The 27,903-nt window shown below is 42.9% G+C and overlaps 1 protein-coding gene across 12 annotated transcripts in view; it reads left to right on the top strand.

The window, feature by feature from the left end:
• The window catches only part of GRIN2B (glutamate ionotropic receptor NMDA type subunit 2B), a 227,490-nt gene that overhangs the window by 151,587 nt on the left and 48,000 nt on the right, over positions 1-27,903 (top strand). The window lies entirely within an intron of this gene.

Raw genomic sequence — 27,903 nt, 5'->3', positions numbered from 1 at the left:
GACATAAATTTTCCTGTCTTTCAGAGAAGAGATCTCCTTTGTGCCATGAGTTTCAGTGGCACAGATGGAAAATACTTATCTGCATGGCTTGGAGGCTGTGGAGTTCTCTATGATAACTAGCTGTGATTGAACCACAGTCTCACTTAGTAATATGCCACTGTTAACTGTACTTGATATATCTGGCCACTGTCACTTGCTTGTGTATGAGGTAGGATGTGTACATGAGATCATATGAAGTTGCTCAAATATCTAAACTTGTGTATTTCTGAATAATTTGTATGTGACCCAAAGCACCATTTTAGAAATGGTGTGGATTTTTGTGTTAGTGCAAAGCTTTAGTTTGTTTCACCTCCCACATAAATGTCGGTTGTCCAGGCTGGGAAGAAGTGTTCCCGAATGGTTTAAATCAGCTGCTCAGAGGGGTTAGCTGGAGGTAGTTGTAAGACACAGAAAAATGATGGGGATGAGAAGTTGTTGTAAAAGCAAGGAGAATTCAGTAGAGCACTCAACAGACATGAAGCATATCTCAGGCTGGATCATTGTGATCATGTGTATGGCCTAGAAAAATGCTCCCTTGTTCTGCTAGCCAGAAAAAGCCTTCTCTCCGTGACTGCTTGGCAAAAGTCAGAAACAGTTCAGTTCTTTGTACTCCTGAGCACAAATGTTTCACCTTGAAGGGGGATCTCGGTGTGAAGATCAGATTGTTATAATCACACTCTGAGCTGTTTAAATGTTTTCTTCCTGGAAGACATTGAAATCATCTCCAGTATGCTCTGATCACAAAAAACACATTTCATAGCTGGAATCACAGTGTCCTGTTATTAATTTTCTCCATTCAGCTGAAATGCAAACGTTAAAACATAAGAGTGAAACGGCTCTCTGTGGCAAAGATCATAATTTTGTTCCATGTTTGCAGAGGCACACTGAGTGGAATGCTGTCCCTTAACAGCAGCTCCCAGGCAATGCCACAATATAAACCATAAATTATTCATATATTATTAGCACACAATCCAAATATATTTGTATTTGCTTTGCAGTGTAAAATCATCCAAACTCTCACTAATTTCTGTGAAATTAGCAAGATGTTTCATCCTAGCAACATCTGGGTAATACACAGAAGAAACTGTGAAGAATAGGAGAGTTTCCCAGTCAAACACACAGGCAGTAGGAGATGAGAGGTGAAAGTAGCTGCATAGCAAACACTGATTCAGTCCACTTGTGTGCACTCACGATTGCTCAGTCTTTAATTACAGCACTGCACACTTTTATCCATTATCAGATGTTGTGCCTGGAAGGAACATCAAGAGGTCATTTAGTTCCCCCTCTGCCCAAGGGAAGGATCAACTAGACTGAAATGATTTCTGACAGATGTTTGTTTCACCTGTTCTGAGAGTCCTTCAATGCTAGAAACTCCATGAAATCCTGAGGCAATCTCTTCCATGCCTTCTTTCTCCTTACTCTGGAAAGTTTTTCTAATGTCTAACCTAGATTTCCCTGACTGCAGTTTAAGCCCATTACTACTTGGCATCTCCCTTGTGGACACAGAGAATTGTTTATTCTCTTCCTCTTTTTTATCTTCTCTACCTATGTTTGAAGGCTTCTATCATGCTGTCTCCCAGTCTCTGCTGCAGATTAAACAAGAGTTTTTTCAGTCTCTCCTGTTAGGTCATGTTTTCTAGTCTTACAGTCGTTTTTATTAGTCTCCTCTGGATTTAGTGGTACAGAAAGATAGATCTTAAAACACGCATGAAGCCTTCCATTTTCTTGGCAGCAAAGATGCAGGCAGTCCCTGAACCTATTCCACATTTGTGAAATTTGCTGAGATTTTGATTTTTCAGCCTGTTATGGAAAGAAAAACATTGAAAAATGCACCAGCTATTTCAGAACAGGATTTTATTTTCCAGAAGAGCTACAGCTGTCTCCAGACCCCAGTAATGACAAACCTCCTCCTGTGTCCTTCAGACAAATGGAAGCCTTGCAGGGCTGACAGTCACGAAAAAAACACAGATAGTTGTCACTTTCTGGAAAGGGGCAGTATCCTGAGCCTTTCTGCTACTGTGGGTATGAGTAACAATTCCTCTCTTCATAACAAACGTTCTGTGCTTCATTCACTTCTCAGCATGACTGTTCCTCAGAGGCAGAAGGCTACATGCCTTCCCTCACTAGCTCTTAATTAGCTGTTTAGTAGAGCTCTTGCTTCACTAGCCAACACAAACTAGGTGTGTTTTTGAGTGCCTGTGTGCCTCTGTTGTATTGACTGTAGAGGAGCAGACATGCAGGTGGAGGTGCTCCAGAAGGGTTCTGCCTCAGTGCAGCAATAGGCTGAGGTCAGAGGTGTTGTAAGGCCTGCCAGGGGCTAGGTACTATCCTCATTATTGTGTCTGTGTCTTGTATTGGAAGAATTTTCACTCGGGCTTTATTTTACTGATTGTCTTCTCCCTCTGCTCCTCTATAATCTCACATATGGTGAGGACTTGTGGGTCTGTGAACAGTTTGTGAGAGCTGGCAAGCACTGCTTTCCAGCTCCTGTTAACATCCACCTTCTCTGCTGAGGCAGGGCACAGCAATCGTCCCATCAGCTCCCAGCCCCTCTTGTGTGCTGCCTTCCTTTCCTCTAGTGACACTGGGGATGCCAGACCTCACTATGTCTGTGGTTCCCTCCCGAGCATGGCTTTTAACAAAGGAGAGCTGTGAGTATTGCATCACCTGTATCACTCAATTGTCCTCAGCCTCCCCCCTGGCTAAAACTTTTCCACCTTTTCTCTCTGTGGATTCAGAGCACCTTGCCATCTGGCTTGCAACCTCTTGTGCTGCCCAGCAGCACCCTCTGATTCACAAGTGTCCTAGGGCATGTCTTACCTCAGATGCTCTCATAACTCCTGCTCTTGGCTGGGCTTGCAAAGCCCCAGGTGATGTGTTTGGATGGGGTGCCACATTAAGCCATTTTAGACAGGAAGCTCATGCCATAAGCTTCATTCTGCCTGATCTTCTGACTCTACAAACACCCACCTCCTCTGCAGATTAAATGTTTGCCTGCTGCTCCTCTAATTATCAGTACCTGGTTTTTGACCTCCTAAAAATCAATTATTAGCATCTGTTTTGCTTCTTTTAGCCATGGGTGTAGCCATGATTAGAAGACCACAGGGTGCTTCTACCTTGTTCCCCTACTCCATTGCAGATGTTGGTGCTCCCCAGGAATTGAGTCATTTTCTGTGTGACATTCTGTCAGAAGTCTGAATGGCATCACAATAGGATAGAAAGTGATCCCACCACTTGCTGCTGCATGGGCTTTTCAGAGATGTGTTCAGCCTGGGTCATGGTCCATAGAATCATAGAATGACTTGCGTTGGAAAGGGCCTCAAAGATCATTAACTTCCCTGCACTGGCAGGATTGCCAGCTGCTAGATTGAGCACCAGCTGAGGCTGCCCAGGGCCCCATCCAACCTGGCCTTCTACCCCTCTGGGGACAGGGCATCCACAACCTCTCTGAGCAGCCTGTGCCAGCACCTCACCACCCTCTCTGAGGAATATTTCCCCGATATCTAATCTAAATCTCCCCTCCTTTAGTTTAAAACCTTTTCCCCTTGTCCTATCACAGAAAGAAGGTGAGTTTCTGAATTAGTGAACTCATGCAACCTTGTTCCCTGCTTACCACAGAGGTGTTATGCACATCTGTGCTCAGGAAAGTTTCCCTTGGAGTGTAGGAGGGAGCTGCAGAGACGGACTGATGAAATAAAATGGAAAAATAAGGTTTGTTTTATCTAAAAAAAGAGGAAGGAGAAAAGAACTTTGGACATCTGAAACGTTGTTGAAAAAGGACATCATGGCCTGTTGCTTTTTATGTCCACAGTGAATAGGATGAAGAAGAAATCTTGCTAAATTTTCAAGCAGAAAGATTTCAGTTAGGGATGTAGGGAGCCATCTAATTGTTAGTATGGTGAGACATGGCAAGGCTCATTTGCTAGTGAGGCTCATTTGCTGGAGGACACAAAAAAATATCCAGCAGTGCAGGGTCTGTCTCTCTCCTGTCCTGCATCAGAGCAGAAGGATACAATAAGTGATGTCATGATTCTCTGCCAGCCTACATTTTTGTATTGGGTGAGCAAGATGAACCTGCAGATTGTCTCACAAGAGCCTTCATTATACAGGAAAGAAAAAATGGGTCACGGGTAGGCTGATCAGCAAAATCTTCAATCCTGAACTAGTGAGGACATCGTTTCTGCAACCTTCTACCATGTACATTTCATGTTGGCAGTTGGTGCAAGAAGCCAATTGTTGATGGCTGCAAACAACAGCCCTCATGGATGTACATGTCATCTCCCAGAGTTTGCAGCTTTGAAGGGCTGGTGAACACCACAGAAATGCCAAAGAGGCTGTACCTTTTGATAGTGAGGCAGACTTAAGAGTAATGGGAAACTAACTAGCACCTGCTTCTACAGGAGCGGAAGACACTAACGACCCTGATTCTTGTTGTTTGCAAGCATCTCTGTGTGGACTACAAGCTCAAAGGGAGATTTATCCTCTCTGTTAAGGAAGAAGACATATGGAGCTGGTCTGAAGTCTTTCTGTGCATTAAAACAAGTATTTACAGTCGTCATTTCCTTCTGCAATTCAGTGTTCCCATTGCAGAAATAACAGGGAAGGGGAGAAGAGGACTGAATATCTGATCAGTATTTTTGGTTTTCAGTAAGGACCTGTGTGGCACTGGCTATTTCTTGAAGAACCAGTGTAAATCATGTGCATGTTACATTGTTCAGCAGAAGGAAGGATTTAGATTTATTTATTTATTTCCTTTGCTGAAGAAGGCTCTTTAGGAGAGAGACAAGAATGCAAAGTTGTGAGGTGAAACTTGCAGCTTTGCAATTCCGAGCATCTTCTCTCACGACCTTCCCCTCTCTGCCTTTGGAAAGATAACTAGATCATTTGAGACAATTTCCTTCTTGTGCTGTCTGGTGCCCACCTGAGCAAGCCTTTCTGATCTCTTACATATGCCTGCACAGGTATGCTTGTCTCACTAGGAGAAGAAGATATTTCTTCAGGTCAGGTTCTGCTCTGTGTGCAGAGTTTTGGCATCTTGTCAGCATGTCCAGGGACTTCACAGAGGAAATGTTTTTTATCCCACCAACTCCTTTTATGGGGAGACAAGATTAAATTGTTTTTGCCAATCCGTCTTGTTTTGCTAATTTCCCTGTGTACATGGGGATTTATGACTCATTGTCCCCAAAGAGAAATAGCACAGGAGTTTGTTTAAACCTACTCAGATTTAGTGACTGATTCTGTTCCCATAGAACCAGCTTTTAGACGGATGTAGCTTCTCTTAGGGCAGATGCACCTCTCTGGATTTAAGCACAAATAGCTGAAATTAGAATGGGAGTTTGTACATGTATTTGTGGAGTGCTCTTTCTGAACATTTCTCTAAGAGATCATAATTTGCTGAATCACTTGCTTCTCATTAGACAGCAGGCTTGCATCAAAGAATACATATTTTAAGGATACCCTACTCCCAAGCTTGTGCCCCTCAGATGCCTGATCTAGGTCACACTGATATCTCTACTGATGACCCTGATTCAATCAGACAACCAGATGGCTTTATTTGTGCACCTATGCTGCACCCACTGCCAGGAGTTGGCCTAGCTTCTCACAGTTGCCCAGGGTGTAGCTGTATGGATTTATGGCTAATTTTGGCCATGCTAATCTTACACTGATGCCTAAGGAAAAGGGCAGCTGCAAGTGCAACACAAAGCTTTCCTTATCAGGTGATAAATGGAATAATGTTTCTGAAAACGCCTCAAATTTAAATCTTGTGGACATTCTTATCACACGGTATCTTTGCTGACTGATTGTATCAAAGTGTTAGATTAGATTACCACATCCTGCTGTAACAAGCTAGTCCACCTCTTTGACCAAAGAGGACATATACTGGATGCATCCTCCTAACCACTGTATATTGCAACACTATAAGCTGTTCTCTCTCTTTGCCTCTTGTTGAAGCAGTTGCTGACTTTGTTTGCTTGAATTTTGGAGTATATTTGTATGATTCATGAGCCTGCAGAAAAATATTCTGGCTCTCCTCCACCAGGCCCTACATCTTGGCTACCAGAGAGAATTCTTACATTGAAACAATGACAGCTTCTTGGAGAGACCTTGTCCTCTAATGCAAATCAGATATTGGAAAATCTGGAGATGTTTATTATGTGTGGTCAGTATTGGAGTGCCTCCACTTCCATTCTGGTGTAACTGATTTGGGTGATAGTAGCTATCTGATCTGCACTGGGGTTGCCGGCCTGACTTCTTGGACTTCTTAGACTGAAGTCTGTGCCTGTTGTACTGATGTGGTAATGCTGTCCAGCCACAGAATCATAGAATCATTAAGGTTGGAAAAGTCCATTAAGATCACGTGGTCCACAGGAGAAGACTGCTCTTGTTTCATTTGCATTCTGGATGGGAATTCTGGTCTGGGGCTTTCTTCCAGTCCACTCTCCCATGCCACGTGGTGATACTCCTTGTGTCTTGTCACTGCTATCCCCAGCATCCAGTGATGAACCTGAGACTGCTCTGCAGAGAGATGTATGATAAATAACCAGAAAGGTGGCTCCTACCCCAAAGTGGTTAGTTACACTTTAATTAGAAAACAAAAGGCAACAGATGGGTACAGATGGACCAACGGGGGAGTACAAGGGAACAATTAGACAACATTAGTCAGCTTGGTAGGCAGCAAGCTTTACATACCAACTGCCTAACTCTTTGAAGGCAGCAGAGAATTGTAACTGGCTTTGTGCAGGCTTACTGGGCCTCATTGACAATGTGAGGGGCAGATGTGAAAAAGCAGTAAAAGTACTTTTTTTTGTACTTCAAACACAATAATGCTGAGAAAGCGCAATAACTCAAAAATACCCAATGCTGCTGGAAAGTTTCAATTCTTAACATCTCAGTAGAGTTGGTGAGCTGGTGTGCTGGTGCCAGACCCATATTGCTTATGGTCAAAACTACTCCCGTTTACCACTGGCTTGGAGGTTTTTGTGGCATGTACCATGCTGCTCTGTACCCACGTCCATTCATTGTGATCATTTCATTGATTGTGGAAATATGTACTCCCAAGATGCTGACAGTAAAATATCCATATCTTAATTCAGGTGATAGCTGAAATCCTGTAGGAAGATGAGCATTAAAGTATGGCTACAGTAATTAAATATTCTTCTCACAACGCTTTATCAAGGATCCATCCCGTCATTCCAGATCAATCAATGACATCCTCAAAAAGCTGGAAAGGAAGGTGTGATTTGGTTACCAATGAAAGGAAGAAGCTTAATTTCTGCTTTGAGTTTTTTGGTGGAGGAAAATAACATCAGATTTCTTTTTGAGTTAACACAAAATATTTTTAGACCTGAAAAATATTTTCTCAGTTAATTTAAAGGTAGTAAAATCATTTTGCAACATAGACCATTTCTGATAGAAAAAAATGTCATCTGAATATGAAAATTTCTAAAGCTTTCATGTTGCATATTGCCATTTTTAAGCAAATATTTCACTGTGAAAAAACTAAGTGATATTTGCTGACATTTTAAGAATCCTCTCCCTTCCGCTCTCTTTAGGACCAAACTCTTTGCAAATATGCAAAGAAAAAGAACAGTTGGGAGAAAAACACGAGAATTTTGTTGGCTTTAAGATTTGAATTTCATGGATACGTGAGGGTAGAGAGGAAGCAACCAACCAAATGGTGCCCGGAGAAAGCGCTGCTGAAAGAGCCTCACAGGGGGTGGCAATGCCCCTACTGCCCGAGGGAGTGTTTTCATCTGTTCAGTTGTATTTGCTTGAGACTTTGTCTCATGTTGATGTCTTTGCTTGGCCTGTGATTCCTTTGCTTATTTCTATTTTTATATTTCTTGAATATTATTAACTGGAGGCTCTGTTTTCTTTCCATTGGGCTTGAGAGGAAGGAGGTGATGCTGTGCCCTCATTTGTATATTCATAAGGCTTTGCATTTTTCTTTCTTTTTCTTTTAATTTTATTTCTCTTTCTCCTCCTCTCCCCCCATTTTTTGCTGGGGGGTTTGGCAGTTTGCTTTTCCTGACCAATGCAACTGAATTAAAACTCAGATTTTTGTTCAGTAAGGAGTAGCTATTTGTAATGTCTTTGGCTTGGTTTTGGTCCTCTGGTGTTGGTTCTGGCCAGTGCTTGGTTCTCACATGCCCCTTGCTTGGATTTTATTCCTGAATTTGCTTACTGGGTTGGCTTGGAGCTGACCTCCAGAAGTCCCTTCCACCCCTACAATTCCGTAGATTTTTTCCAAAATCAAGACAGTCTTTTCCTCTGTGGTTTTCTTTGCACTTTTACTTGTTAATTTCTCTGCTGCTCCGCAAAGATATCTAGTGTTAAAACTTGTTATCGCTGCAGCTGCTGCGTGCTTGAGTTTCTCTTGCTGCACATGAACTCTGACATGCACTTAGTGCCATTGATTTGAGCGCACAATATGCTAAGCATCGTTTGTTTTCCCTCTGCCTGAACTGTGTTTTCCCTGAGTCTGTATTTTTTCAGACTGCCTTCGGTAACGTTAGACGCCAGTGCTCACTTGTTCCTTGCTGTGTTGCAGCGTGTGAGTTTCAGTCACTGTCCCTTGGCCTTTCTTCCTCGGAAGAGGGGTTGGCATTACAGACCTGGGTTTATTTCAAAGATGTGCTGGGGGCTGTGTTGTCGTGTGCTGAGTCAGGAGTTTGCCATGCCTATTTAATTTCTTTCTGCTGAGCTCTCTGCAATGTCTCCCACCATGTCAAGCCCGGAAGGTTGTTTGACAGCCTTTTTCTTGCTCCTGTTTAAGCCTTCGACTTGGTCTGCATTTTGTGTGACAGTTTCTGGCACTTGTTTCCCTTAGGTTTATTTCCTCAGTTCCTATACTGATAATGACTTATAATTCTATTGTTCCTTCCTTCTAGAAGGATCCTGAGCACTTTACAAAATTAACATACAGGCAGCATTTCACTATGAGTAACATTCAGCCGCTCCTTGGTGGAACGAGGTTAGGCTGTTTAATGATGCAGAGCAGCACTGTGGAGCGGTCTTGTACAAGAAAGAGCAGTTTCAAGCAGAAGGAGGTGAGGAGTTTTTAAGTGGACTCTGGCCATTGCGTCCCCAGTCTTCAGGAAAAGTGATATGAATTGAGATCAGGAAAGATAAAGCCTTTGTCATTTCTTTCCTCTGGTATAGGAAGGATGCAAAGCTGTTCAAGCAGGTCCAGAGGAGGTCACAAAGATGCTCGGAGGGCTGGAGGACCTGTCTTAGAAAGAAAGGTTGAGGGAGCTAGGCTTCTTTAGCTTGGAGAAAATAAGGCTCTGAGGAAATCTCACTGTGGCCTTCTAGTACCTGAAAGGAGTTTACATGCAGGAAGCAGAACAACTTTCCTGGACTGATAGTAATAGGACAAGGGTGGATGCCTTTAAACTAAAAGAGGGGAGATTTCAGTTAGATATTAGGACAAAATTATTTACTAAGAGGATGGTGAGGCAGTGGCAGATTGCTGGGGGTGTCCCATCCCTGGGATGGGGCCCTAGGCAGCTGAGCTGGTGGGTGGCAGCCCTGCCCTTGGCAGGGGTTGCAACTGAGTGGGCTTTGAGGTCCCCTCCAGCCTAAGCCATTCCATAAGTCTACAGCTCTAAAATACTCAGATGATAACACTTAAGCCTCAGAAATACAGAAAGAGGAACAGATGATTCTGTGAAAAAGCGGTTATCAATGAGAACATTCATTAATTTTGGTCAGATCCGAAAGATTTCTTTTGGAAGTTTTTCTGCTGTAAATGGAAACAGACATTTTTGCGTAAACTCTTAAAAGCCTTTTAGATACTGTGCAGACAGGTGACATGGAGGAGAGAATGGCAGCATCTCCCCTAGATCCTGGTGCCTTGTTAGTCAGATGGTGAGGACAGGCTCCCAGGCAGTGGGAAAATGGAGCTCAGATACCTCCAGTCTGATTCAGAACCAAAGCTGAAACTGATGGTTCTGCTATCTCTGAGGACGGAGGTGGAACTGTTGGAACTGAGTTTTATTTCTTCTGAAAGATGTTATTTCTTTCCCAGTGAGCAGTTGAAGTTTTTGCAATCATTTGTTTAGGTCCAAATTTCCATCACTTTTATTAATAACATCTGATAACAACACAACTTTTGTGTGCATGCAGAATGGAAGAGTTTGGAAGATTAATGGAAAATTCAAAAAAGCAAGCAAACCTGGCTTTATGCCGAAGAAAAACCTTCCATATTTTTTTCAGTATTTTCAGACCTCACTTTAAAAAGCTCATGCTTTTGCGCAGCCTGATCAGGACACCATTTGGGTTGGTGTTGGAGCACGCAGGGCTGGCACTCGCAGGCTGGGGGAAGCTTGCTCCCCACTGCCTAACACAAGGTGCACACTGCAGCAGCTCTGCTAATAGATGCTGTACATCCCTTCACACACCACTAAATCCACCTTGGTATTATGTAATACTGTGGTATTTTGTTTTTTGTTCTTTTTCCAAAAGAAATAGTGATTGCTGGTAAATCAACTTACATTGGGTGCAGCGTGGGCAACAGAGATGCGCTTGAAGTTCACCATCAGCTTGAAGTCTAAGCAGCCTCATATGACAGTCTCACTGTCCAGGCTGGGACACTGGGAATAACAGAAAAAGACCTTTTCTCTGCAGTCTACTGTCTGAGATCAGCTCTTGAACACCGAACTTAACTGCTTGCTGAGAGCATCATCTGGGTGTTTTCAGATTTTGGGATAGTTCAGGTCACTCCTTAGAGGCCAGTGTTTTACTTTTGTTCTATTTTAGAAGTGGGAGATATTTGCCTTCCTTCTTAGATGTGTGCTCATTTTCACCAAGGCCAGAATTCTTTGTATCACTGCATTTAATTGTGTTTGCTTTGTAGACTGCTGGGATTATGGCAGCATTGCATTCCTGTGGCTTCTCAGCCTTTGAGATAGGCTTTCTGTGGACAGCAGCTTCCCTTGAGTTCCTCCTGTGCATAGATCAACCTGCATCTGTAGGTTTCTCCAGCTCCATTCCTCATCCCTTTTCCTACAGTGGGTTGTTATTTGCGGTCCTGGCTTTTGCAATGACCAGGGAACAAACCAATGGTGTATTTGAATAGTTCTCCTCTGCGCTTTGGTCTGAGAGTAAGCCTTGCATGTGTATGCATTTTCCTGCTCATTGCTCAGACACCTTGCTTCAGCCTGGGACTAATGGAGACACTGTCTTACAAATAAAGGTTAAAAAGGTACAATCTGGTGAAATCTGCACTGAGGACTCTGTCCATTAAGAAGTCCCCTATCTCAGATAAACACTCTAAAGTATTCCCAGGGTCTTCTGTGGGATATTACTTGAACTATAGTTAAAACCTACTTTCTCTTGATAGCCTGTGTCTTACTGAATCCTAACCTGGTTGCAGAGGACAGATCTTCCTCAGGCTTTATTGTTGCCAGATTGGGAGTATGATAATTTCCTGCAAACGTTTGAAGGGTTTAATCAATACGAAAAGGAAGGACTTCTTTAGGACAATCCAAGTGGGTGTAATTAAAGAGTAACAAGGAGGCAGGAGTTAAAGCAGAAGTGCTTTTATGCTGAAGATCAGGGGGTTCTTTTAGACAACCAGTTGTCTGAAGAGCATGGTGGGAGTCTTGTAGCTGCAGCTATTGAATGTGAAATGGGAAATAGAGAGGAACCGACTGGAGGGGCGTCTACCACATTTGTTATCCTCAGTGCTGCAAGCCTTTCTGTGTTTGGTTCTGCAGCCCTCCCGGGGAAATCCTCCAGTTCCCAGACATGCTCATCCATCAGCCAGCCCTTCTGCCCTCCTCTGAGTGGTGGGGGCACCAAAGAAATTTCCCTCCCCTTCTGTTCAAGGGAGGCAGCCCGGTTTGTGCTGAAACACAGAGAGGACTGAGAAGCACTCCAGTTCCCCGATAAGAGTGGTAGGGCTCTGCACTACCAATGCTCTGCTTGTGCGGGTGGAATTTTCCAGGAGCATCCCCATCCACCACCACCACCCCTTTGCAAACTTTCAGAAACGCAACTCATGAAAATGCATTCTTAGCACACAGCTGACTTGGTCAACATCTGGTTTCCAAAGAAAGTGCTGCGAGAGATTTGAAATTGCTGTACTATGGAAAAAATGACTTGGGGTAATTATAGATACCTAACAATACAATTTAATTTCTTCTGCCTTATCTTTCCTATATAGTGTATCTGCTAATGCTTCAAAGAGATAAATGCTTCACATAGAGGGCAGTGAGGGGGGTAGGTAAGGGAGAGAAAAAGCCCCCCACAATTTCAGTTAAGATTTGAAACGAAAGTAAATGTAAGCAAAGAAATAGATGTTATGCAGTCCTGCTTCAGAAAGCAAGTCTTACTGAGTGAGGACCTTTGCCTTTATTGTGCGTTGGCTGTGGGAAGAGAAGAGGAATGTGGAAGGTGATGAGAGAAGCTGAGGAGGATGGGACCTCTAAGCACAAATTTGGAGGACAGAGAGAGTTTAGCAGAAAGCCCCTGTAGCAGCTGGGGTGCCAGTACTGCTGAGCAGGCTCAGAGCTTGGGACTGGAGGAGAAAGGGAAACGATGCTTATAAAATCAGATCAGCATTGAGACTGATTTTTCTGGAAGACAATTCAGAGTGGCTGGCTCACACCCTTGCTCAAAAGCACCCTTGCTTCCTTTAATAAAGGGGGAACCTGCAGAGACCAGCCTCAGCTAGTTGAAGTGAGAACATACCTGTATCCCCCCCTGTATCCCAACACAGCCTCTGTGCCTTGGAAGCACAGTTACTGTTGGCACCATGGTCCATAGTTTCTGTGGAGGCTATGTGTCTGCATCCAAGGCTCTTGCTGGCATTGCAGAGCAGCTGCAGCGATGGCCTCTCCCCAGGAAGCAGTCCCTGTCCTTAGGGGTGCTACAGTGTAAACTGCATGGGGAACCGTTGGACCTTTCTGTAGAGTCCAACAGCAAGAGGAGGATGCTATAGGATGTTACTGGGTTTTTTTTGCCCAGAAGTGCAGCCAGGGTCGCTGTGGATGGGTGGGGGTAGAAGGTGAAGAAGTCCTTCATACTCCTGGGATGCTGCAAACTTTCTGTCTGCCCCTGTGATGGATGCTGTGTCCCACCTTAGTTGCAGGCCTAAAACGATTACAGCTGTACAAAGGTGAAGTGAAAGGCAGAGGAGGCTTCCTAAATGGATTATGGAAGGTCAGCAAGAGACTTCAAGCTGAGGACTTGTCAATTGGTATAGATTCTACTGGAAAATTGTCCCCTGCAGGCAAGCTCCTACTAACATTTAATTTAGAGAAATGCACCAAATAGGATATAATGAAAATATTAATATTATGAAAGTGTGACTGTTATCTGGAAGACACGCTGGTTAAGATTCATTTATCTATCATGCTCATTGGGGCTTGTCTCAGTGATATAATCCTAAGATCTGTTGATGCTGATGTGTTACAGTACTTAAGGGTAGTCCTTGGGGGAGGGAGAGGGGCATACCTGAGTGACTCTGTCCAAATACGGCTCACACTGAGTTTACTTGCAGAAAATCCTCTGAATTAATTTTTTTTTTTTTTTTTTTTTTTTTTTTGAGGGGGGAAAAAGATGTGTTTTAGTTAAAATATTTTTTCATACGAGGTACTTATTTTTCTTAAGACATTTCAACTTTTTGTGAGAAAACTCACAAATTTGAAAACAGACACTCCAGAATCTTTTGTTGCCACAACCTGTACAAATTGAATTTTTTTTTTTTTATCTTAAATTTTTGAATACTGTTTTGAAATTTTCAGCAAAAGAAATAGTGTCAGGGACCTCCTCTCATTTATATTCAAATGGATATTTCTGTGTGTTTCAGGAAGCCAGAATATGAACCAGATGATGATTCTGGTGTTAAAAAAAGAACATTCTCTTAGCCAGTGTACCTCCTTCAGAGGAAATTACCATCTCTGCTCCAGAAAATTCTGAAATGATAAATGCAAAACCATGCAGACTCTGACAGGAATAACTGAACCTTGATTTCTGAAGAAACAGCTAGCGAAGAATAGCAGTGCAAGGTCAAGGTCCTGAAGCTGCAATCTCTTTCCCTGTTGAGGGCTGATGAAGGGTATGGTGAGCATGGGCACAATTGAGCGGCAGGAAAAGCCTAGAAATGGTTGGAATGGGGTATAAAAACTTAATGGAAAATATTTATGCAGCCTCACAGCTTTGCAAGATGGTTTCTAGACCTTAAAGCAAAACCAAGCTGCTTTGTGTTTGAAGGACCTCTCACAGGCCATCTAGACGTGATCCTCTTAGAGAGCGTCATGCAAAGCCTGTATCTTTAATGCCTTCCCTCTCTTCCTCTTCCCTTCTCTAGAAGTTGCTCTGTTGCTGCAAACTGGACTGGTCTGTGTTATACTAGTACTGCAGTTCCCCACTCAACTGCTCTTTGCAGGGCACAGCAGCACCTTTGTCCCCTAGTGAGCTGGCACCATAGTCCTTGTCATGTTCTTCATCTGAAATGTGCAGGCCAAGGGAGCCATTTCAGTTTTTCCTTCCAAATAGCTCTGCTAGGGTACTGGTGTAAAACTCAGCAAAGCCAGAACATTAGGACAGACAAAGAAAGGGAGAAGGGATGAGAAAGGGAAAGGTTAAATGACTCTCAGGACTTCAGTGTTGAAAAGAGAATGATTATGTCATTGTTTAAAAAGCCATACTTTGGGGAAGAGACTAAAAAATGGTTATTTTTGCTTAGATTTGTGCTGTTACAGGTCATTCATTTCTAAAAGAGTTTGTAGAGCAATGAGTTGTGCATATGTAACATTGTCATGTGCACAGACAGTTACCTACCTGCAGCATAACATGGACCTTGGTAGTAACTGTAACTGGCTCCAAGGATTTTCTGACATCACGTTTGTAGAAAGAGGAGCCAGGTCACCAGCCCTCTGTGAGCAACTCCAAGAGACAGTGGAAGGAGCTATCTTTTAAAGTAGGTGAGCTCTCTTTTTGCCTGCCTGGCAGAGGCTTCCTTGCATGGGAAGATGATTTCTGAGATGTCTGTGTAGAAGACCTCAGATTTTCTTCACCTGTTTCAGTTTGAGGATGGTGAAGCCATTAAGGTTGTGATAATCACACACATACTTTCTATAAGCATATCTGTTTTGCTCCCTTCAACTACAGGGTAGTTTGAGGTAATTACTTATCTACACAAGGACTCTTGGTCTGGGGGGATGAGGCTTCCATATGAGTGCTAGTGCATATTTTTGGTAGTCTTGAGTCTTGGCTGGAAGAGGGCATGGAGTCTCAGAAGCATTAGGCAGTATTCCAATTTGCCTATGAAAGAAGCCTGAATGGCTGACCTGCAGATACCAGGGTCTTCCATCTGTTTGCTGTTGGACATACAGACAAACAATAGCACCAGAGCTATTAAAAAAAAAAGTTTTGATTTTACTTGTTGTGTTTTGTGCCCTTCCTAGAGAGGTCATTATCTCTCTTGCTAGTGCATGGCACACAGTGCTGTAAAAGAACCTGTGCCGAACTCATAGTAAGGTTAATCCATTTCATTGAATAATGCCCATGCACTGACCCTAGAGTTCATCCCTTTTTTCAGAGATGGGTCTTCTTTCTTTTGTATCTCCTCGTGCATCTGAAGGTGCTGAATTTGCTCTCTGGATCCCTCTCTGGATTTTTATCCTGAGTATTTTCTAGCACTGTGCTTCAGCCTGCATTGAAATTAGCTGGATTAATTGAGCTAAAAATCTGTAGATTTGTTTCTTACCAGTAGTATGATCTTTGTGCAGTGTACTAGATACTGATACTTTCTTCTACACCCTTGGTAAAATGCATATGACTATTGTTGACCTTTAAGACAAGTTGCATTGCCTGCTCTCTCAGGCTGTTCCTGAGGAGAATGGTAGTGTAGGGGAGGTGTTGGATGTATTTCTTCTTTATGGGCTGTGGAGGTCCCTAGTGTCATTTTCTGACCTTGTGTTAATTGGAAGTGTTTTCATGGATGTTTTTCAATTTTATTGCTATTGCACTTGGAGAGATTGAAATAATACACAGTACTGAATAAGAAATAAATAAAAACAATGATCTTAGGAAGTTTAGCAAATCTTATGTCTGTGATGCCTGGAACCTCCTTGTTGATTAATAAACTATTTGTCCTTTTACTGTTTTTTCTTCTGGAGAAAGGTTTCTCACAGGTTCTCTCTTACACACAGTGAACACAAGAGATGCTGCTAAGGACTGAGAGACAGTGAACAGGTGAAGCAGATTCTGAGCAGAAGAGATGCAGGGAGGTAGGAAATGAAAGTATGGCCCTGCCTGTGGTGAGGGGATTGGAGATTCATGATTCTTGAGGTTCCTTCCAAACCAGGCCATTGTGTGATTCTGTGAAAGTATGCAATATAAAGTGATAGAACAAAGATGAGGTATATGTTGGCTCCTTTGTTAATCAAGAGGACAAAAGTGAGGGGCTGATCAGACAATGTATCCTTCTGGGTTAGGATAATGCCTCTAATTTTCCTAGCAAGATGACTGATCAGCTGTACACAAGTCACATCAGAAGTCCCTGAGAATGTGACTTGATTGATAAATGAGGAGCAACACAGCAGCCCATGGATATCCTCAAGCCCTGGTGCTATAGCAGTCTATAGTGGTGTTTGCTTGGTTCTGCTGGTGCAATAGCAGCAAAACTCACATCAGGTTGGAACTTCTGGCTTGTGGATGGATTGATCTATACCGGCCTCCTTTATTACCACTTATCACTGAAAAGAGTGGTTCATGCAGTGGAGACAACACTTTTCTTCCCATTTTATAACAGTTATTTGGAGATACTTGAAGTTGTATAACCACAGCTATGGAAGAAGAATTTGGTAGAAAGCTTATAAGGATGTCCCTTGTCTCTTGTAGTATGCCATATCCAGATAAAATCCCTAAACTCTTTTGATGCGGTTCACTAAAACTGTCTTTGATAAACCCTTTTCTAAATCCACTTGAGGGAGACAGAATTTTATTTACTTTGATTTCCATCCTCAGTCTTTGACAATAAAGTTTGAAAAAGGACCTATTTCTGAAATAAATCAAGTCAAGAATGAAAATTTTCTGCTTACTCCCATTTTCAACACATTAATTTGTCTGAAGAGAAAGGAAGGTCTTGGCGTTTTGTAATTCTCTGTCCTAATGCTGTTCTGAGTGTCAGTGGTTTTCTGGCCTGTGGCCTTGGACAAGCCAGTAGTAATATTTAGTGCTACATTATAAAGGCCAGCTTCCTCTTCAAAGGTGATGCTCGATCACTCTTGTTCTTTCTGGTAATACCTCTGGTTTCTGTGATGGATGGCATGTGCTATAAACCAACTCATTTCTCCTTCCTCTCTTATCTGTGTATGGACTCTCCATGGGAGAGCTACGAGATATGGTTTAGTAGCTTGTGGTAGCAGTGGTAATGGGAGGATGGTTGGACTAGGTGATCTTGTAGGTCCTTCCCAACCTTGTGATTGTATGATTCTATGAGGAGCTATGGAAGGACAAGTGAAAATGCCCTTATCTCTTCTTAACACTGGGCCAGAAATCAACTTTCCTGGCTGCTGAGAAAGTAGAACATGAAGAAATGGCAGCTGAAATTAAAGAGAAAGGTGACAGAGAGAAGTACTATTTGACAGAGCACATCAAGTCTAGAAGTTGTCCTTCAGCGCAAGGCCTCTGTCATTTAGCTTCATGGTGAACATAACCCATGGGGAAATAACGTTATTTTCTTCAGCTGCTAAGAAAGCTCTGCTCTGTGTTACAGGCTTTTCTGTCCATGGCTATGAATGTAGCATCTCCACAGACGGTTATGACTTCATTGTGCTTTAATATTGTCAGGAAATGATGTGGGAGACTTCAGAGTGGTTCAGGATGTCCCATTTGCTCAGTAACAAGACTTTGTCTTTGTTTGGTCTGTCTTTGTTTTTGCTCTCTGGAGGGCAAAGTGAATGTGATCTCTGGTCTGTCGTTCCAGGCTCTTCCACAGATTCTCAGAACAGTTAAAAATGCTGGTGGAGTTATTTAAATGTCCAGTAATTTGGACTCAGAGGATTAGGCCTTGTATTTTGAGTGTATAGTCCCCATGGGCTCAGGAAAATAAAGAAAATTTTGTGTTAGAGACAAGCACTTTTCTGGCAGAATTTTGTGTTGAAAGATTCATCCCTCAGAGCTTCCCTTAGGCGAGGACAATCAATTGATTTACTCATGGCATAGTTTATACATCATTATATGAACTGCATCATGGTCTAACCTCCCCAACAGTAGTACAGCTTGAGGAAAAATAGCCCATATTTTTAGTTTTGGGGGTGATGCCTTTTTCCATCCTATATCATCTTGTTCTGGCTGTTATTTGGGACTTCTGTTCAATGGCCAAAGATATCAGGCAGATGAAATGCCAGCTGTGAAGTTCTGGTGCACCAGTGTTGTGTCCTACTTGACACTTCTCAACATCCAGCTCTAACCTCTGGCTCTTTCCTACAGCTGCACCCAGTATACCAAATGTAAACCCAGAAGCAAGCTTCAACATAGGTATGAAAAGACAGTTGGTACTGACTGGGGATCTAGACGTGTTGCCTTGATGTTTACAGTAGGTGTGTGCTTCAGTGCCTTGACTGCAGTTCAGGCAAAAACTTTGCACATGATACTCTGTGAATGGGATAGGTTGAGTGGTGTTTGGCAACTACAGAAAGCTGTAGATATGCATATAGGTAGTTGTGCTTAGCTCAGTGGCTGTGGAAGTGTCTTGGTCATGCTTTTATCTCTGTATTTGAATTTGAGATACTGGTCCTGGCAGTTTGTGTGGAGTACTACTGAATTCTCTCTCTCATGCAATGCTGATTGCAACTTCATTTCTTTCAGACTTAATTTGTAGCCTGTATCACAAGAATTTTTACTGCTTCCATAACCCCAAATTTCTCCATCTTTGCTTCTTTCTAATCACTAACGTTGTAACTTTTGGCATTGTTCTTGATGCTGTCCTTTCCTCATCTGCATTACTCTGTGTCCCTCACTGTTGTACTATGACACCAAGTTCCACAACCTGAAGCTCCGGCATGTAAAAGTATTTCAAGACACAGAATCACAGAATCATTAAAGTTGAAAAAGACTTCAAAAATCACCTAGTCTTATCATCAGCCCATCCCTACCATGCCCACTGACCATGTCCTCAGTGCCACATCCACACGGTTCTGGAACACCTGCAGGGATGGTGACTCCACCACCTCCCTGGGCAGCCTGTGCCACTGCAGCACCTCTATTTCTGAGAATAAATTTTCCATAATTTCCAACCCGAACTTCCTCTGAATGCCCCTGAATGGCAACTTAAAGCTATTCCCTCTCATCACTGTTACCTGTGAGAAGAGGCTGATCCCCACCTCATTACAACATCATTTTTGGTAGTTGACCTTTGTTCATATAACTAGCTCATTTTCTAATTAAAATACACTTTGTAGTGGGAGGATAAATGGGGTTTCATTTTTAACCTTGTGCTTGTTCAATGGATATACGGCTGCTTGCAGCTGGGGAAATCTTGTTCACAAGTAGAAAAGTTCTGAGTGATTGTGAGTGAATGTTCCTTGAGATTGCAGCTGTTCTTTGAGATTTGTTCTCACTTTCTCATTTCAAATGCTCATCAGCTGTGGATCTCCAGAGAGAGCTACACCTGGACATCTGACTTTCTGGAGTTGTATTTGGTCTCCAAAGCAAAACACTAAGTGTAATCTGTGTCCAACATACATAGCAGTTTGAGGGGCAACGGATGCATGAGCTTGTTCTACTCAGGCCACAGTCTCCTGTTGCAGATCCATGTAAAGATATGTTTGAATGTTGGTGGCTAGTTTAGGGTAAGAGCTGTCTTTTTTTCCCTAAGTAGAGTTGATATAAGAGCTGAGGATATTTCATAGCCCATTGAATTGGATAGACATGGCAGCTCTTAACACTGCAAATTGCATAGAGGTCAGGGACAGCAGAGCAGTAGAAATATAGGAACAATGCTGCTGGGACAACAGTGTGCCCTGGCCTTCACCTGACTTCAATTTAGGATCTTCTCTGCAGTGTAGGAGCTGGCCTCTGAGAGTGAGGGCTCCACCCTATGAAAGAGAGGAGATGCTGCTCTCATCTCAGACTAAGAAGTAAGGGGGTGGTAGTACAGGAATGTTACTACCAGATGCCCCACATCTTTTGTCAGAAGAAGCTCTTTACTTGGATCCTTTCTTTTTCTCTTTGCAAATCTACTTCCTTCTTTTCTTTTTTTTCTTCGCTTCTCACTGACTGGGTATGTAAGAGCAGCCCAGCTGGGACTGAGGTAGAGCAGAAGACCAGCCTCTTGTGCTCTCTTCTAAATGCCTTTTCAAGCAAGCTCAATAATTGATGAGCACCTGCGTCCTTATCTGCACTAAAGAGTGCACGTGGTATTTAGTACATGAAAATGCTATTTTGTCCATTGGAGCTCATTCCTGGAACAACACCATTTCCCCAGGATACCAGTTAATTGTTCTCTCAGTTGATATAGAGGGACTTCCTTCCTTCAATGCTCTCAGCTACTTGACTTCTTGCAGCTTAGATCTTGTGCCTGATCCCAGCACATGGCAGTTGACTTCTATCTGGCATCACAGTGCACAGTTCAGACTCCTTCCCTCCAGTGGGTTTCTTCTTGACTACTGCTGCCCAGCCTGTCCTCATTCCTAAGTGAAACAAGCACAGCAGGCCTCAGACCACCTCCTGGTTTTCTGTGCCTCAGATTATCATCCTGAGTCATTGCACGATTTTTTGCTTGCTTGAGATTAGCTGTTTTTGGTCAGCATGGAGGATGCACTGACATAGTTGTGGATGCAGGAGGGAGCAGGAAGTCAGGACTGAAATGTCTTAGAGGAGCTGGTGAAGGATGATGTAGAAGAGTGATTGAGAAGTGTCACATAAGGGAAGCTGCAAGCCATCAGCTTAACTTTGGTCCCTGCACAAGGGTGGGATGGGGTGAGCAAAACTGAGCAGCTCGAGGTGTGGTTGAGCAGGACACAGGCATGCTGACAAGAAACGTGGAGGGTGAGGAAGGACTAAAATAGTTGAAGTGTCACAGATGGGGTCTAAGATGCACTGGCCAAACTGCTTATTGCTGTCAAGGACTGAAATAGCAGGATGAGCAGCAGGCCAGTACTGTAGGACAGGAGGTCTGGTGCATGTTAATATCAGTCTCTATTCTGCTGTCATCGCAATGAGGGAGACTTGCTCAAGGGCAAGGGTGCATGTTTCCCAAGACAGGGTAACCACATCCTTACTTCTTTTGCAGCAGCGCATTACAGACATAACCTGCCCCCCCTTTTTTTTTTTTTCCAAAGGAAATCTACAGAAAGAGTGTTCTGTAAATGCACACTGCAATGGATCTGCACCTGTAAAGCTGTTACCAGCTAGTATCTACCAGATACTGGAGAAACCTGAATGCTTGTCTTTAAAAAAGAGCTGGAGCAGTGAGTGGGGGGAGGGATAAGTAGAGGTGGAAGGAGTTTGAGAATTGCAGATTTCTGGAATCATTGTTGCTTAACTCTCATCTTTAGAAAAAATATGAATTATCAACCAAACTCCTTGTCAGCACCTGAACAATAACAAGGGGACATGTAAAAGTCCACTAGGATTTGCTGAGAACACTTCATGTCAGATCAGTCTAATATCTTTCTGTAACAGGGTAACAGGCATTGTGGACAGAGGTGAAACTGAAGGTTTCATCTGCTTTGACTCCAGTAAGGTTTTTACCATCTCTCTCATCACATTTTGTGAGCAACCTAGGAGAATGAGGTCTCAAGGAGAGCTAATAACAAATGCATGCAGGATGAATAAGAATGTCAAAATGCAAGGGAGCACTGGCTGGGTTCTGTGAGGGTCTGTCCCATGCTCAGTTCAGTTCAGTGTTTTCTTTAACAGCCTTGGTGATGGATGAAGAATTTGCATATCAAATTTGAAGATGACAGCAAGCTGAGGGGAACTGTGAATTTGTTGGAGAACAGGATTAGAATTTGTAATGATCTTGGCAAATTGGAGATATGCACTGGAAAAGTGAGATGTAATTCAATAGAGACAAGTGCAAACTATTGTACTTTGGCAGCAATAATCAGCGACATAAATACAGTGCAGAGAAAGATCAACTAGATCACAGTTCTGCAGAAAAGGATTGGGGGGCATAAAAGAGGATCACAAGCTGAACATGGTTGTTTGTTGTTGAGAAAGAAGCAAATGCTGTACTTGGATGTATAAATAGGAGTTCAGCCTGCAAGGCACATGATGTAATCACTGAGCTCTGCTCAGCAATGGTAAGGCTGGAAAGCTTGGTGCAATTTTGTGGATAGCTCTTTGTGAAAGATTTGGACAAATTGGAACAAGTCTGGAAAACCTGGAACAAGGGGAAGCAGTGCAAACAATAATGGATGTAGAAAATAAGACAAAAAAGCAATAGTTTAATGAATTGGAATTGTGTAGTCCTGAGTTGAGGGGGAGTGGGGAGAAAGGGAATGAGACTGGACAACATGCAACAAATTCTCAATTTCAGAGCTTCCCTTTTTGCAGCAATGGCTTTAACCGCACTGTGTGATAATACTAGTGACTGTATCAGGACTCTTACCTGGTCCCCAATGGAGGGGTTTGTGTGGATAGAAGTCCAGATGGTTTCTGTCCGTTTGAACTGTTCCTTTGAACTGTGGTCAGCATGATGGCACCAGAGGCTCTTGCGCTAAAGCAAAGGAGCAAATGAGCAGGCTCATGAGGAACTCTCTCACTCAGAATACATGGGTGCACTGAAACCAGTGGGCCGCTTGAACCCAAGAGTCATTTGAGAAATTCATTATATGTGCTACACAACAATTGAGGTCTTCTAGATGAGGGCGAAAGGCTGGTGAGGGGAGGCCGCCTTCTGCACAGCATCTGTAACTGTGGCAGAAGGATAAAGGCTTTATATTAACTCTTCTATTTCAAGCCAGGGTTCACTCTTGAATGCCTTACTTGGACTTATCATTGACCTTGTCTTTTTCTTTAATCTGCATTTTATGTATGCATATATCTGTTCGCTGTTTATCTGCCTGTCAAAACTATGTATTCACAGTGATTTCAGTTGTCTGTCTTCCACTCTCCTGGACTTCTTGTATGTGCCTTCGATCCTCTTCCATCTGAGCTACTGTAATTGACTTACAGATCCCAACTCTCTCATCTTTCACTTAGTGTCGCTAAAAACAAGAGACATTCTCACAAGATGTTGCGCACTACTAGAAGATAAACTAAAAATGGATATGGAGAAAGTGAGAGATCTTGAGAGCAATAAGGAAGTCAAATAACTGTACTATAGCATAAAGAATAATGCTTGCAACTTGCTATCTGACTAGGTGTTATAATCTGGGCTAGCAATTCTTGTAGACATCATGGTTGAAAAGATTTTGAAGGCTGAATCTCATGGTTTGTTAACATGATGTCTAGATTTCAGGTGGATGCCAGAGTGGCAGAGTTAGTATCTGCCTTCTCAAAGAAAGTGGGAAACAAATAGATGCCTCCATGCCCGAAATCATATCCAATTCACTCCTAATTTTCAAATTCAAAATATATTCACTACATAATGTCTCAACATCTATATTTTTTCTTGAGTGTATTCATAGCCTTTTGTCATGTGCAGTACTTCAAAAATGCTATGAGTCTGTGACCCTGTGAACTCTTTGACTAGCCTTGTCTGATAAAACTTAGGAGCTATATAAAACAGCCCTGAAGTGTGGAGGCAATATTTTGGCATAGAGGGGCAGGTGTTTGTTCTTACTCTTTTCAGAAGATGTGAAGTCTGTAGCTGGCGATAAAGAGGGCATGCAGGAAAGCTCCTAAGAAGGCAGAAAACAGAAACGCAGCATTTTTATGGATGAATGAGCTTTTATGCAGTTGCTTTTAAAAGGCGAAATTATATGGCCATTTGCACTGCCTCTTGATTGCTCAGTGCACCAGCTATTCTTTATGCTGCATGCCATTTGCTGTCTTGTATTTAACTTTGCAAAATATTCTGGGATGCAGTTTGCATGAACACTCGTATATTAACACTCTGTGCAGTTTCATAATGTTAGATGGGGGTAAGATTTCCTCCAGGAGGGCCTGTTAAATTCTAGTATTTCTTGCCCTTATTTTGTGCCATCCTGAGTTAGCTGAGCTCTAGATTTGGGTATGACAGATGGCTATTCTGTTGTAGCCTTTTTGGCCCTTTTTCTCCCACTGTCATGCTATGGCAGCAACATAAGCTTTGAAGGGTCATTATCTAAATGATTGCATAGAAAAGTCCATTGGGAGCCAAATTCACCTCTGGCATAAGTGTCTGCAATTCCATTGACTTCAGAGTAGTTTCACTGCTTGACGTCAACAGCAAATTTTTGGAATGTAGACATCAAAATGAGCAGTACTAAGGAATATGGAGTGATTTCTGTCCCTAGAATGACCCTTTCTTGGGCATGGTTCGGCTTATTGATGGTGTTGCACTTCATTTTTCTGCTTGCTTCTGTCCTGAGACCTCCTCTTCTCTTGCCTCTTCTTTCTCCATCCTTTTTGTCTCCAATCTCATACACCCTGCACATTCCCCACCCTGTTTCCCCTTGGCAGCCAGCAGCCGCAGCAGGTGTTGGGACAGTGCTAGAATTGCCATTCCATGATGATCACCACTAGGTCTTATGAGACTGCAGAAGATGGTTGTAGACTGAAACCTGCAAATGCTGTCTCACAGATGTTGCAGTCCAGGATTCTCATTTTGTCCCTTACACCAGGGAGCAAAGACAGGGAAGATTCGTAGAAGCCTATTTTACATTAATGTTACAAACCTGAAGTATTCTCAGCAACCAATACACACTTATTGGCTACATTTAGAGACTTACAACCCTTCTGTAGGGGACAAGTTGTGTCATCAGCCTCTGGGATGGGGGGACGGTAGAAGTGCAGGTTGGCAAAGCCAGAACCAATTGACTCTTATTGGCAAGGAACTATTTTTGGGAGCCAATGATAAGAACGCCCTGTACTGCTGCAAGTTTGGCTCTACCTTGCAAGGTTATTATCTGAGAGTTTAATCAGAGTCTGGCAAATGCATGAAATGAGCAGCAGCTAGTGTCTTAAAGTGTGCATTTTATCTGGTGGCAGGGGGAAGGAGGGACAGTAGGGAGGCTTTTGAAATATGAAATACGAATGGAATAAAACAGGAATTCATTTTTTTGAGTTTCTGCCATTTTTTCATTTACAATTAAAAATATAAAAATGATATATATATGTCTATAATTTTTATATATTGTATGTAACTCCAGGACAGACTTTTCATATGTCTGTAATCTCGTGGTTTTCAAGCAGAGGAAGATCTGTAACACTGCAAACCTTTCACTTTCCCCTGTTGCTCTGTGGATTAGCACTGTTTGTAGAGATCACTTTGCCCTCTGTAGAGATGCAGCCGTAGCTCCTTGGGATGAGATGTGGCAGCTGTTTGTCAATGCAGAGCCATTCTAACTGGCAGTTAGAAAAGAGGTGAAAATGGAGGAGTAATTAGAGAGAGAAAGCCTGTAATAAATAGCATGCAGTTTGCAATATGTCTGTCATTCACCTTCTTGCAAACAGCAGCTCTGGTTAGATTGATTCATGAACAGTGCAGAAGAACAAGCTTATGGTTGATTATTTGTATTACTGCAGTCTCTGAAAATCCCTGCCGTTAACCAGTGTTTCGTTGTGCTGGAAGCAGCACAGAGAGACCAAGATGATTGCTGTAACCACTAAATACTTACTTGTGTAAGTATCTGCAGAGAAAACATGGGCACATAGACAGATGAGGGGGTCAAAGCAGAGGGACATAGGCCGATTAAGAGCAGTAGTAAATATCCAAGACTTTTTTGCTGTGAATATTTCAGAAAGACTCTGTAAAGATCTGGTGTATTTTATTCACTGATAGCAGTGAATGTTTTTGCACTGATCTGCTAGGGAAATACGAGGGGGAATCAGCAAGTATTTGTAAATTTTGTGGTGTTGTCAGCAACTTGACTATTGTCAATTACCTGCAGCCATTTGTGCAAAATAAGGACAGAATATGAGGAAAAGCAACACCATAACTTCACTGGTATTCATGGGACCTCACTCATGAAGGGGTTCAACACTGAAGAAAGATACATGAGTGTCTAAAAATCTATAGTAGGTGAAATCATTCACATCTTCATTCTGACAGAGAGATTAGAGACATCAAGCATCTTGAAAAAAGGCACTTGATGTGGCTAAGCACAGAGGAAAGGGAAAGGGGAAAGATGGCATCTAGGCAAATGATCTCTGAAACAGCCTTTTGAATGGATTTGCTGGGGGTCTCATGGGTATTTGTCAAGACCAGAGGATAAAAGATGTTGGAGTAAGGGAGAGGGCAGTCTGGGAAGGTCAGCAGACCTGGATCCTGATACTGTGCCTCAGACCTGCATCACTGATGTCAGGAACTTGGTTACATTCACCTCCTGCACAGTGGCCTCTTTCCTACACTGAGGATTTGGAGCACAGAGCTCTCCTTTATTCAGTCCCACTGATCTGCTTTCTGTATTTCCTCAGACTTCTGTTTTTGGAGATACTTTGTCCAACCCTGATTATGAGACCTGATTTTTCTTCACTTATGAGCATAGGCACCTATGGAAGAACTTTAAGAAGTTACCATGGCAAAAGTGCAATAAGCTGTTGCAAGAAATAGAAAGGAGTTCCTAGTTAGGTGCAGGTACTTTCATACACAGTGAATGGAGCAGGTGAGCCTTTCAGAATTTCCTGTTTGTTCTATATTTTAGCGTAAGCTGTGATGGGAAAGTGTTTTTAAGTGAGAGAATTCTGTAAAGTGAGAAATGAGAGACCCGGAAACACACACACGTTTACTGCAGTGCTGACAGGCAGGGGTAATCACAGACAGGGAGAAGGCGAGGGGTGGAAGGGGCTGGATGCCATAGAAAGCAATCTTCAAGGAGCCTGACAACTCTGACACTCTGGGGAATCATCAGCTGTGATAGCTGTGTGGGGTGAAACTCCCAAGGGATCCCAACCGTGCAAATGCAGTTATGCTTTGACATCTCAACAGCTGTTTGTGGGAAGGGTGTCTTCATTTTCCACTCTGCTTACAGAGAAGTGGGAATGGTTGGGAGGAATGAGCTGGTCTTGTGTGTTTTGCTATATGTGCCACACTGAGAAAGCACCTTCATCTCCTGCTATGATGGACACTGCCCACTGTTCAAATTTCTGAGACAAGGGCTGCAAGAAGGCTGCCTAGGGGATGAGGTACTTTTCTGACTATGCAGAGTTCAGGTAAGAAACCATCTTTTCTGCCATTCCTGTAGAGTGCACTTATTGGCATATGTGCCGTGGCTGTTCTTTTGATGCCTATAAACAGAGTGGGTATGTTATTTTCTCACCAATAAAGAGCTTTTTCCCCAAAGTGTCTCCATTCCCCAAAAGGCTCTAACTTGAATCACGGTAAAATGATAATACAAACATTCTGCTGGGACAGAAATTACTGAAGCAGAGTGAAGCAGTGGCTGCCATACGATCATTCTAGTTGTAAAGATCACTCAGATCACTTGGTACAACCATCAGCCCATCCCCACCATGCCCCTACCATGTCCCTCAGTGCCACATCCTCATGCTTCTGGAACACCTCCAGGGACAGTGACTCCACCACCTCCCTGGGCAGCCTGTGCCACTGCAGCACCACTCTTTTGGAGAAGAAATTCTTCCTTATATCCAACCTGAACATCCTTGGTGCAATTTAAAGCCATCACCTCTTGTCCTATTGGCTGGTTGCATTTACTTTGAATCCCAAGCTCTCAGTGGTGGCTTGCCTCCTACCAAAACTCAAATAGCAGCCAGTATCTTTGTATCCAGAGCAGAAAATAAAACCTGTGAGCCTCC

Source organism: Lagopus muta, chromosome 1 (genome assembly GCF_023343835.1).
Source record: "Lagopus muta isolate bLagMut1 chromosome 1, bLagMut1 primary, whole genome shotgun sequence".
NCBI classification, from domain to species: Eukaryota; Metazoa; Chordata; class Aves; order Galliformes; family Phasianidae; genus Lagopus; species Lagopus muta.
This window is presented reverse-complemented; position numbering and strand designations above follow the sequence as displayed.